Consider the following 11,082-nt stretch of genomic DNA (forward strand, 5'->3'; position numbering starts at 1 on the left):
TGTCAGCCCTGATGAAGGGTTGCAGCCTGAACTGTCGACTGTTGTTTTTCTCCCACTGATGCTACTTGGCCTGCTGAGTTCCTCCAGCAGATTGTGTGCTGCTCCAGATTTCAGCACCGGCACTCTCCTGTGTGTTGCCAGTTGAATCTGCAGATCTGTTTAGCCACACCATGAATTTCTGACGTGTTACCTTGTCTGCAGTTTCTAATAAATGGAGAGAGTGTGGTGCCCTCTGCACTCTGACCAGATGTTGGACAATTTGCTTTCATACAGGAATCCCACTTTAGGTCTACTCTGAGTTAGCACACAATTTGTCGAACCTGAAGAACAGAAACTCCCTCTGTGTAGATAAGAGGAAAGGGGCAGCATGGTTAGCGTAGCCATTAGCTCAATGCTATTACAGCGCCAGTGAACCAGTTTCTAATCCGGTGCTATCTGTAAGGAGTTTGTACATTCTTCCTGTGTCTGCATGTGTTTCCTCTGGATGCTTCAGTTTCCACCTGTAGTTAGCTGCTACAAGCTATGGCTCTGTGGAGAGGTTATAGCTGTGTGCAAGTTAGCTCAGAAAGAACATGCTGTTCCCAGAGAGAACGACACGAACCCCAGTTGAGTGTAGTTAACACAGAGCTTTATTGGGCTCGCAGCCTTGCTTTTATTCTCAAGCTGAGGGGCGGATCAAAGCTCCCTCACTGCTGATTGGCACACTTGCGATTCGCTTTCCTTGGAGGGCAGCACTGCGGGCCTCATGCAGTCTGCTGGATCGTCGCGTTTATCCTTCATTTTGTGAGGTACCCTGAGGGGGCTACGAGAGACTGCCACATGACCGCCCCTCCCGAACTGGTGATTGGAACGCTGTTATTCTTGGCAGGCTGGTCTCTTTTACGGGAGTGGGAGAGTGGTCAATCGGCTGTGTAATGTCCAAATGGGCTGGTTTCAACCTGCCAATGGTAAAAATCTCCTCTCTGCCTCCGATGTCAGTTACACAAGTTGGACCATTGTGCTAGATGGCACGGTATGGCCCCACGTAGGGTCTCTGCAACGGGGGTCTGTGCACTCCATGTTTTATGAAAACGTGTGTAAAGTTCTGAAAATCTCTGGGGACAAATGTGTGCTGCTGGCCATGGGCTTTGGATGGTAAAGGGGCCAGGGTTCCCAACTTTTCACGGAAGCATGCCCTGGGGGGTTCTTTAGTTTCCCTGTTAGTGGCTGGGAATTCACCAGGGATGACTAATGGTGCCCCATACACCATTGGTGGATGAGACCTCCAAATCCTCTTTTGGCACGATTCGGATGCCTGAGAGGACTGAGGGTAACTCATTAACCTAGTTGGGCCCAGTGAGTCAGGCCATCAGGGCGGCTTTTAGGTGCCTGTGGAACCTTTCTATTAGCCCTTTTGCCTGGAGATGGTAGGCTGTAGTGTGTGTAGCTGTGTCCCAAATGCTGTTGCTAGGGCAGCCCAAAGACTGGAGGTGAACTGGACTCCCTGGTCTGAGGAAAGGTGCTCAGGGACCCCAAAACGTGCTACTCAAGTGTTGAGGAGTGCCCTGGTACATTTTGGTAGATATTTCAGATAGGGGAATAGCTTCTGGCCATCTGGTAGACCCGTCTACCATAGTGAGTAAGTAACAAGTGCTTTGGGAGATGGGTAAGGAGCCCACTATATCAATGTGGACATGGCTAAACTTGCACTGCAGAGGTTCAAATGTTTGGAGTGGGGCTTTAATGTGTCTCTAAACTTTTTAAGTTTGGCATTGTGTGCATGTTTTGGCCCAATTAATGATCTGCTTACGAAGGCTGTGCCAGATGTAACAGTTGGCCACCATCTTGACCGTGGTCTTGATGGCAGGATGGGCTAAATTGTATATAAATTCGAATATCTGCCTCCTCCATGTGGTGGGGATAATGGGACAGAACTTACCATTCGAGGTGTCGCAGGATAAAGTTGTATTCCCTGAATTGAAAGGAACGTCCTCGATACAGAGGCCGGTGATAGCCATTCTGTAGGCTGCAACGTCAGAATCCGAGTATTGTGTCTCAGCCAGGGCCTTGTAATCGATGCCTGGGGAGGTGATATGTTTGGATGTGTCAGCGCATCTGCCATGATATTCTCCTTGCCAGCAATATGTTCAATGTCTGTGGTAAATTCTGAGAAATAAGAAAGGTGACATTGTTGTCTGGCTAATCAAGGATCTGAGACCTTCCTGAAAATGTAAGTTAGTGGTTTGTGGTTATAAAACACTTTGAATTTCCTTCCTTCCAGGAAGAAACATAAATGTCTTATGGCCAGGTACAATGCCAGTAGTTCTCTGTCGAACACGCTGTATTTTAGTTCAGGTGGCTGCAGGTGTTCACTGAAGAAGGCTAGAGGTCTCCAGTGTCCATCAATTAATTGTTCCAATACTCCTCCGAATGCTATATTGGAGGCATCAACCTCTGTTTGTGGGTGTGCCAGGAGAGTGGCATTTACTAAAGCATTCTTAGCCTTTTGGAAAGCCTTTCAAGGTTCTGAATTCCATTTTGGGTGCCTGACATTAGAGAGAAAAGGGGTTGCATGATGTTAGTGCTGCTGATATGAATCTGTGGTAGAAATTAATCATCCCAGTGAATTCCTGAAGGCCCTTAACAGTTGTAGGCTGTGGCCTCTATCTTCTCGGGTAGTGGCCTAGTACCGTGCCTGTCAATGTAGTGGCCCAGAAAGCTAATTACCTCTTTTCCAAACTAGCACTTAGCTGGAATAGTAGTTAGTCCATACTCACTCAGTCTATTGCACAGTAGTCTTATATGAGTGGCATGTTCAGCCCGGTTGTGGCTGGCAATTAGGATGTCATTTAAGTAGATGAAAATTAAGTTGAGATCCTGGAACACGGCGCCCATTAATCGTTGGAATTTTTGGGCTGCACTTTTCAGTCCAAAAGGCATCCTTAAAAATTCAAATAAGCTAAATGGGGTGATAAGGGCTGTTTTCGCGATGTCCTCTGGGTGGACTGGGATCTGGTGGTAGCCTTGAATTAAATCTATCTTGCAGAAGATCTGTGCCCCTGGAGATGTGCAGTGAAGTCCTGAATGTGGGACACAGGGTAGCATTCAGGCGTTGTGGCATTGTTGAGGTGTCTGACATCCCTGCATGGGCTCCTGTGGTGTGCTATCAAACAGAAGCAAACACACAAAACATAAAGTTTATTCAACATAAACTTCCACTGAGCTGGCTGTGAGAACGCTGTTGCAAGCTCTGAGACTGGGCTCGAAGGGCCAGATCTAGCTTATATCTCGGAGGGTGATTGGCAGCCGACCGGGTGGGGCTTGGTCCATTCAGGTTGGCTGATTGACAGCCAGCCAGGTGTTGCCTTGTCCTCTGGTGCTCTTCTGCAGGTACACAGGTTGTTCCCACACCTCCACCCTTCTGTAGCTTTAAGGACCACATGGAGTGGGGAGGCCCAGGGGGTGTTAGAGTGGCATATATTGCCCAGCTCCTCCAAATTATGGAACTCCTCCTTCGTGAGGCTGAGTTTTTCTGGAGGAGGAAGCGCACTTTGGAATGAAGGGGCGGACCAGTATTAAGAATGTGGTGTCTTACCCCATGCTTGACCTTGGATGATGTAAATAATGGTGGGAAATTCAGATATGGTCCGCACATAATTATTGTCAGCCAGTGTCACCGAATGCAGGTGGGAGGTGACGGGTTCTTTCCCCTTTAGTTCGAGGGTCTGGAATGTTGTAGCATGCACTAATCTGCAGTCTTTAACGACCACTAGCAGTGAGTTGGCATAGGAAGTCCGCGCCAAGGAGTGGCTGTCGAACTGCTGCTAGGGTGAAGTTCCATTTAAAATGGCTGTTCCCAAAGTGGAGGCAGATAGCACGAGTGCCATAAATTCGTATGTCCGAATTGTTGGCAGCCTTTAGTTGTTGGCCTGTTGTGCCATTGTGGACATCAGTTATGGTTCGGGGGAGCATGCTGATTTCTGTCCCTGTGTCCACTAAGAAACAACGGCCGGATAGGGAATCTTGGACGTGGAGGCTGTTAAGGTGATCGGCTGATGCAGCCATTAATGACAGCCGGCTTTTGGCATTTCCCGGGAATGTGCAGGTGGTGAGACATCGACAGGCCTCTGCACCCCATCGCTGACGATGATGACAGTATTGCTGACTGGGGGTGTCCATTGTCCTCGTAGCTGGTCGTTTGGTTGGTCGGCAGTTGGGTCTTTGCTGCCTTTGCCTGCCCACGTACTGCAGTGCTGGGGTGGCGTCATGCGTGGAGTGCGAAGGCTGTTTCCCTCTCGGCCAGCAGGTAGTGTTTTTTCCACTACCTTCGTGGATGGCTGAAGTTGTCTCCCTGGACCATCATCCGGACGTTTTGTGGCAACCTTTCCAAGAACAGTTCCTTGAAAAGCGAGCAGGGATGTGACCATCATAGGCGAGCATGTTGCCTATTAGGTCAGATGGGGCCTGTCCCCCAAACCGTCTTTATGCAGCAGACAGGCTACGCGCTTGTGCTCAAGCAGCCCGAAGGTGCAGGTTAAAAGCTCTCAGATGGCATCGTACTTGCCCTGCTGTGGTGGCTTTTTCAAGAAATCTGTGATCTTGGCAGCTGCGGCTTGGTCGAGGTCACCCACCACGTGGTAGTAACGGGTATCATCGGAGGTGATCTTCCTCAGGGCGAAATGTGCCCCGATTTGCTGGAACCATACTTTGGGCTGTACTGCCCAGAAGGTCAGCAGCTTCAATGATAGCATGTTAATTGAAGAGTTTGCCTCCATCACTGGTCCAGAGTGCCGTCTAGTCTGTCGGGTTCCACTACTGTAGCTAGCTGCTACAAGCTATGGCTCTATGGAGCCTATAACGCAGGAGAGGTTATAACTGTATGCAGATTAGCTCAGAAAAAACACGCTGTTCCCAGAAAGAACGACACGAACCCCAGTTGAGTGTAGTTAACACTGAGCTTTATTGGGCTCACAGCCTTACTTTTATTCTCAAGCTGAGGAGTGTGGTCAACGCCCTCTTAGCGCTGATTGGCGCATTTGTGATACGCATTCCTTGAAAGGCCAGTTAGGCTCCTTTAGTTGTGGCCAATTGGAGGGCAGCGCTGCAGGCTGCGTACAGCCTGCTGGATCGTTGCGTTTGTCCTTCATTTTGTGAGGCACTCTGAGGTGGCTGCAAGGGGCTGACTCACACTCACCATTTAAAATGTATGGGGGTTCTAAGTTCATTAGTTTATTTGGGATGCATGGGCTCATGGGCTGGAAGGGCCTGTTACTGTGTTGTCCATCACTTCTGTGACCAGCAGAAGCCACCAGCTCCACGTCTTTCCTTGGAAACTGTCTGAAACTGAACAAGACTCTTCACAACATTGGTGTCAAAGTTGAACCTGATGATTGCCAGTCTTGATGTTCATAAGTAGACCGTGGGGTTAGTTTGGGCATTAGGGCAACTGAGTTCCTGCTGCAGTAGCAGAAAATATAAGGAACATGAAAGCACCTCTGTACCCAGGTTTGACAATGAAGAGCTAAACAGATGAAATTGAGCATGCCATGTTACTTGAGATCAACAATTGTGACAAGAGTTCACAGGGGTAGGACTTTTCTCTTTGGAGTGACATAGGATGAGAGATAATTTACTGTATAGACTTGTGTAAAAGTTGAACCCCACCCCCCCCCCCTTATTTTTGGCCCTAAAATCTGGTATTTTCCATATATGCTGTGTAAAAGTCGACCCCATCCCCATATCTTTGACCCCAGCAGCCCACCCATTGGAGCTCCTAACACTTTGACTGTGGACTCTAACTTAAGCCCCAGCCATCCATCCATCGGAGTTCCAAATGCTTATCTCCAGTTGTCCACCCATCAGACCTCCTAATGCCTCAACCGTGAACTCTTGCCTAGGCTCCGGCTGCCTGACAATTGGTGCTCCTGATGACTCAAATGCGGACACTCCTGGTCTCAGCCGTCCCCCTCCCATTGGAACTTCCGACACCTCAAATGATGTAGGCACATATTGCAGTCAAAAGTTGTATCTATGTTTTACACTTTTACATGATTATATATGGTAATAGAGGTATTCAAGATTATGAGGGCTTGGATAGCATGGACAGCCAGCACCATTTTCTTGGGGTGACAATAGCAAATACTAGAGGACATCTGTTTAAGGTGAGTGGAGAAAAGTTAGACCTGATGTCAGAGATGTGTTTTTTTTAATGTAGGGAGCGGTGGGTGCCTGGAATGCATTGCTGGGTGTGGTGGTTGGGGATGGTACAATAGGGACATTTAAAAGAAAGACAAATGGGTGTGGTATTCAAAAGCCTCTTGGATAGGAACATGAATGTAAGATAAATAAGAGTGTTATGGGAGTGAGTTTGGGAAAATTTAGATTGTTGTAGAGCAGGTTTATATAGGTTGGCACAACATAATGGGCCAAAGGGCCTGTACTGTGCTGTAATGTTCTATGCAAGAGGCAGACCATAGAACAGTATTCAGGGATGTCCCATGTACCATTCAGAATCGTGGTGAGGCTAATTCATAAACTATGCATGTTACTTGTCAATGGTAGAAATCTGATAAAGAATACAAGGAAATGACTGAGACCATCTATCTCCACTTCTTCCTAACACTGTGTATCATTTGTAAAGTGTAGTACCCGAATAGGGCAGACAACTTTAGCTGGGATTGAGGGAAATTTTTAAACTGCACAGGTTTATTATACAGAACTTACCAGTCAGGAGTAAGAAGGATACTTGACCACTCAAGCCTGCTCTGCAATTTAGTAATGTTGCCGCTGGCGCGATTGTACCTTGAACTCTTCTTTTCATCTCATGCTTATCAAGTCTCTGCCTTCCTTTGTGTCAAAAATATTCAAAGTGAGTTCAAAAACTCATAAACCTTTCACAGGAAAAATAAGTTACCTTGCCTCTGTCTAAGTGTCCCTCTGCCTGATAATTTTGAATTGGGTGCACATAATTCTACATTTTCTCTCAAGTGAAAGCTCCCTAGGATTTTAAATGTTCCAGTTAATTTATGGCTTTTCCTGCCTTTGTCTTTACATTTACAAAACCCAGATTTTTTCATGTTTTATGGCCTGATTTTACTAATATGAACCACTAAAGATTCATGTACCGGCAACTTCAGGTCATGTTTTTGTGCCATTTTTAGTTTTGCATCCTTTCAGAAATATTGTCTCTCCTCATTTATTCTACCAAAATATATCGCACCACACTTTCCAGAGTTATATTTCATTCTTCAGCAATGCTTCTGTAGAAACTTGGGTAGGAAGCCTCACCAATGACTCCACTTTCTTAGAAGATGGATGAGGTTTGGCATGTTGTGGATTGTTCACTGAACTTCTTGCAGGTTTACTGTGGAAAGTACTGACTGGTTACATCACAACCTGGTTTGGAAACTCGAGTTCCCAGGAATGCAGAAGACTGCAGAAAGTGGCAAATCTGGCAAAGCCCATCACAAGCTCTGACCTCCCATGCATTGCAGGCATCTGATGTACTATCTCAAGAAGCCAGCCACCATCATAAAAGACCCCCATTGCTCTGGTCACAACTGCTTCTCTCTGGTACCTTCAGGCAGAAGGTATAGAAGCCTAAAGTCCAGAACCAGTTTTTTATCCAACAGCTATCAGGCTCTTGAACTATCCCGACCATAAACTACTCTTGAACCACTGAAAGATCTCTCTGCACTATTGAAACATCACTTTTGTTTTGCAGAAACTGCAACTGTGAATAGTTATTTATCATCCTATATTATTATCTTTTTCTGTCTTGGCATATTGTGGTAACTTGTACTATAGTAGTTGAGGCATCATTACGTACCTGTTTAGCTGCAGCATGAAAGCCATTTGGTGCATCTGTACATTGTACTAATGCATCTGAAATTAAGCTCTCATACTCTTTCACACGCGCACTCTTCTCCGTCTGTGACCCTTTGAAGTGTATGAACATGGTTTGCTCCATTTGTTTCATTTCCAGGTTTTATGTCATTGAGAAATTTTGAAATTTTATCAGGAGCCTGCAAAATTTCTTTTTTTTAGCAAAGCTGGAGGGCAGGGCAACATCTTGCGAAGAAGTCCACAGAATGGAGAAAGAGAAAGAGCTGCCTTTAATCCCTTGTATTACATAAGCCAGGCATTTGGTCAACCTGCGACGACATGAGAAGGATAAGGAGAATGATGAGGGTGCGAGGTGAGAATGAACTAATTGGCATGTCAAATATGCTTACAATTGAACAGTAAATAAGACAATATTGTGTAAAGATAAGGAAGAATGAAAAGAAATTGAACCATAACAATAGTGGAAAGAAAAGGAATGTTTTATTTTTTTGTTCCTTTGCTGAGTTTGCTCCCTCAAAATCACACCAGAATGAATGATATTCCTCCCCCTCTCCTGTACTTTATCGTCAAGTTTGTTTATGTTTATTGCCAAGGTACAGTGAAAAGGTTTGTTTTGTGTGCTCTCCATCAGGCCTCTCTACCCTAAGCACAACAGAATAAAATACAATACAAAGAGCAGAATTCCAGTAAGAGATCAGTTGAGAGGAAAGGCAGTATTATTGTCACTGGAAGCAGCTCCCTAATCCCAATGATGGTTACTCAGTAACCTTAGCTCCTTTGATCTTTCCACAGGAACTGAAGTCAAGTTTTTGATTCTATTTCTCTGTTGCACTCTTTCCTCACACTTGGGGACACTACTCAAATTAAAGTTGCTCGTAATTTGATAGGGTGGTTAAGGAGGTGCATGGTGTGCTGGCCTTCATTAGTTGTGGGATTAAGTTCAAGAGCCGTAAGGTAATGTTGCAGCTCTATACAACTCTGGTTAGATCATACAGATATTGCATTCAGTTCTGGTCACCTCACTACAGAAAGGGTGTAGATGCTTTGGATGGGAGCAGAGGAGATTTAGCAGGATGTTGCCTCGATTAGAGAACATGTCTTTTGAAGCAAGGTTGACAGAGCTAGGGCTTTTCTCTTTGAAATGATGAAAGACGATAGGTGACTTAATGGAGGTATATAAGATATATACGAGGGACTTAGATAGGGTGGGCAGCCTTTTTCCTGGACCGATAATAGCAAATACAAGAGGACACCTGAAAGTTTAGGGGAGATGTCAGGGGTAAGTTTTTTTGGGTGCCTAGAATGCATTGCTGGGGATTGTGGTGGAGGCTGGTACAATAGGGATATTTGACTTAGATAGGCACATGATGCAAGAAAAAAAAAGGGTTATGGGTGTGAGGTAGGGAAAAATTAGATTGCTGTGGTGTATATTTGCAAAGGTCATCACAACATGGACCGAATGACCTGCACTGTGCTGTTTAGAGCTGAGTCATCAAGTTATGAACTTGCATTTTTTGGTACATGTTGTGAGCATAGTTTACTGAGCTCCCAGACATTTGGACCAATGATCATCAAGATAAATAATAAATCCCAAGACAGATTTTAAATGTTGTTGATTAAATAATCTGTGATTTAAAAAAAAAAATCTCAGTGATACTCATCATGAAATTACCATATACCATTTTGTTCTCTAATATCACAAGGCAAATAAATCTGGCATCTCCTCCACTAAGAAAATACGAAGGTCTTCCCATTGAAGAAGAAAGGTATTCTTAGTCCTTTCAATGTTGTGAAGTCCTCCTTGTGAATATTTTGGTCCAAACAGGGAGAGCTCTCAGATAGATGAGTGGGGTAACAACCTGACATTATCATACTCACAGCTGCTATCCTCCTTTGCAATAAAAACAGACAATGGGAAATGCTCAGCAGGTCAGGCAGCATCTGTGGAAAGAGAAACAGACTTAACATTGCAGGACAGGGTCCTTCATTGGAAATAGGAAGGAGAGAAAACAAGTTAGAGAAAGCGAGGGAAGGGGTTGAATAGAACGGAATATCTCTATTAGGATGAGACTGGGTAACCTAATGTGATATTTATTAGATAAAGCTTCTTTGTCTGTAATGTTGTGAATGATGATGACCTGGAGGGCGTTGCCTGAATGCGGAGAAGTGGAACCATCTGAGACTTTCAGAAGGGAACATCAAAAATAGGACCAGCCCTTTGAGCCTGCTCCACCATTCAATAAGATCGTGGCTGAACGGGCCGTAGACTCAGTGCCACTTAACACCCCCCATTCCCCATAACCCTTAATTCTCCTATTAAACCCCCATTCCCCATAACCCTTCTTTTCTTTCTTTTTTTTCTTTGGCTTGGCTTCGCGGACGAAGATTTATGGAGGGGGTAAAAAAGTCCACGTCAGCTGCAGGCTCGTTTGTGGCTGACCAGTCCGATGCGGGACAGGCAGACACGATTGCAGCGGTTGCAAGGGAAAATTGGTTGGTTGGGGTTGGGTGTTGGGTTTTTCCTCCTTTGCCTTTTGTCAGTGAGGTGGGCTCTGCGGTCTTCTTCAAAGGAGGCTGCTGCCCGCCAAACTGTGAGGCGCCAAGATGCACGGTTTGAGGCGTTATCAGCCCACTGGCGGTGGTCAATGTGGCAGGCACCAAGAGATTTCTTTAGGCAGTCCTTGTACCTTTTCTTTGGTGCACCTCTGTCACGGTGGCCAGTGGAGAGCTCGCCATATAATACGATCTTGGGAAGGCGATGGTCCTCCATTCTGGAGACGTGACCCATCCAGCGCAGCTGGATCTTCAGCAGCGTGGACTCGATGCTGTCGACCTCTGCCATCTCGAGTACCTCGACGTTAGGGGTGTGAGCGCTCCAATGGATGTTGAGGATGGAGCGGAGACAACGCTGGTGGAAGCGTTCTAGGAGCCCTTAATTCTCCTATTAACCCCCCATTTCCCATAACCCTTAATTCTCCTATTAACCCCCCCATTCCCCATAACCCTTAATTCTCCTATTAACCTCCCCATTCCCCATAACCCATAATTCTCCTATTAACCCCCCATTCCCGATAACCCTTAATTCTTCTATTAACCCCCATTCCCCATAACCCTTAATTCTCCTATTAACCCCCCATTCCCCATAACCCTTAATTCTCCTATTAACCCCCCATTTCCCATAACCCTTAATTCTATTAACCCCCCCATTCCCCATAACCCTTAATTCTCCTATTAACCTCCCCATTCCCCATAACCCAT

The sequence above is a fragment of the Narcine bancroftii genome, chromosome 4, assembly GCF_036971445.1.
Source record: "Narcine bancroftii isolate sNarBan1 chromosome 4, sNarBan1.hap1, whole genome shotgun sequence".
NCBI classification, from domain to species: Eukaryota; Metazoa; Chordata; class Chondrichthyes; order Torpediniformes; family Narcinidae; genus Narcine; species Narcine bancroftii.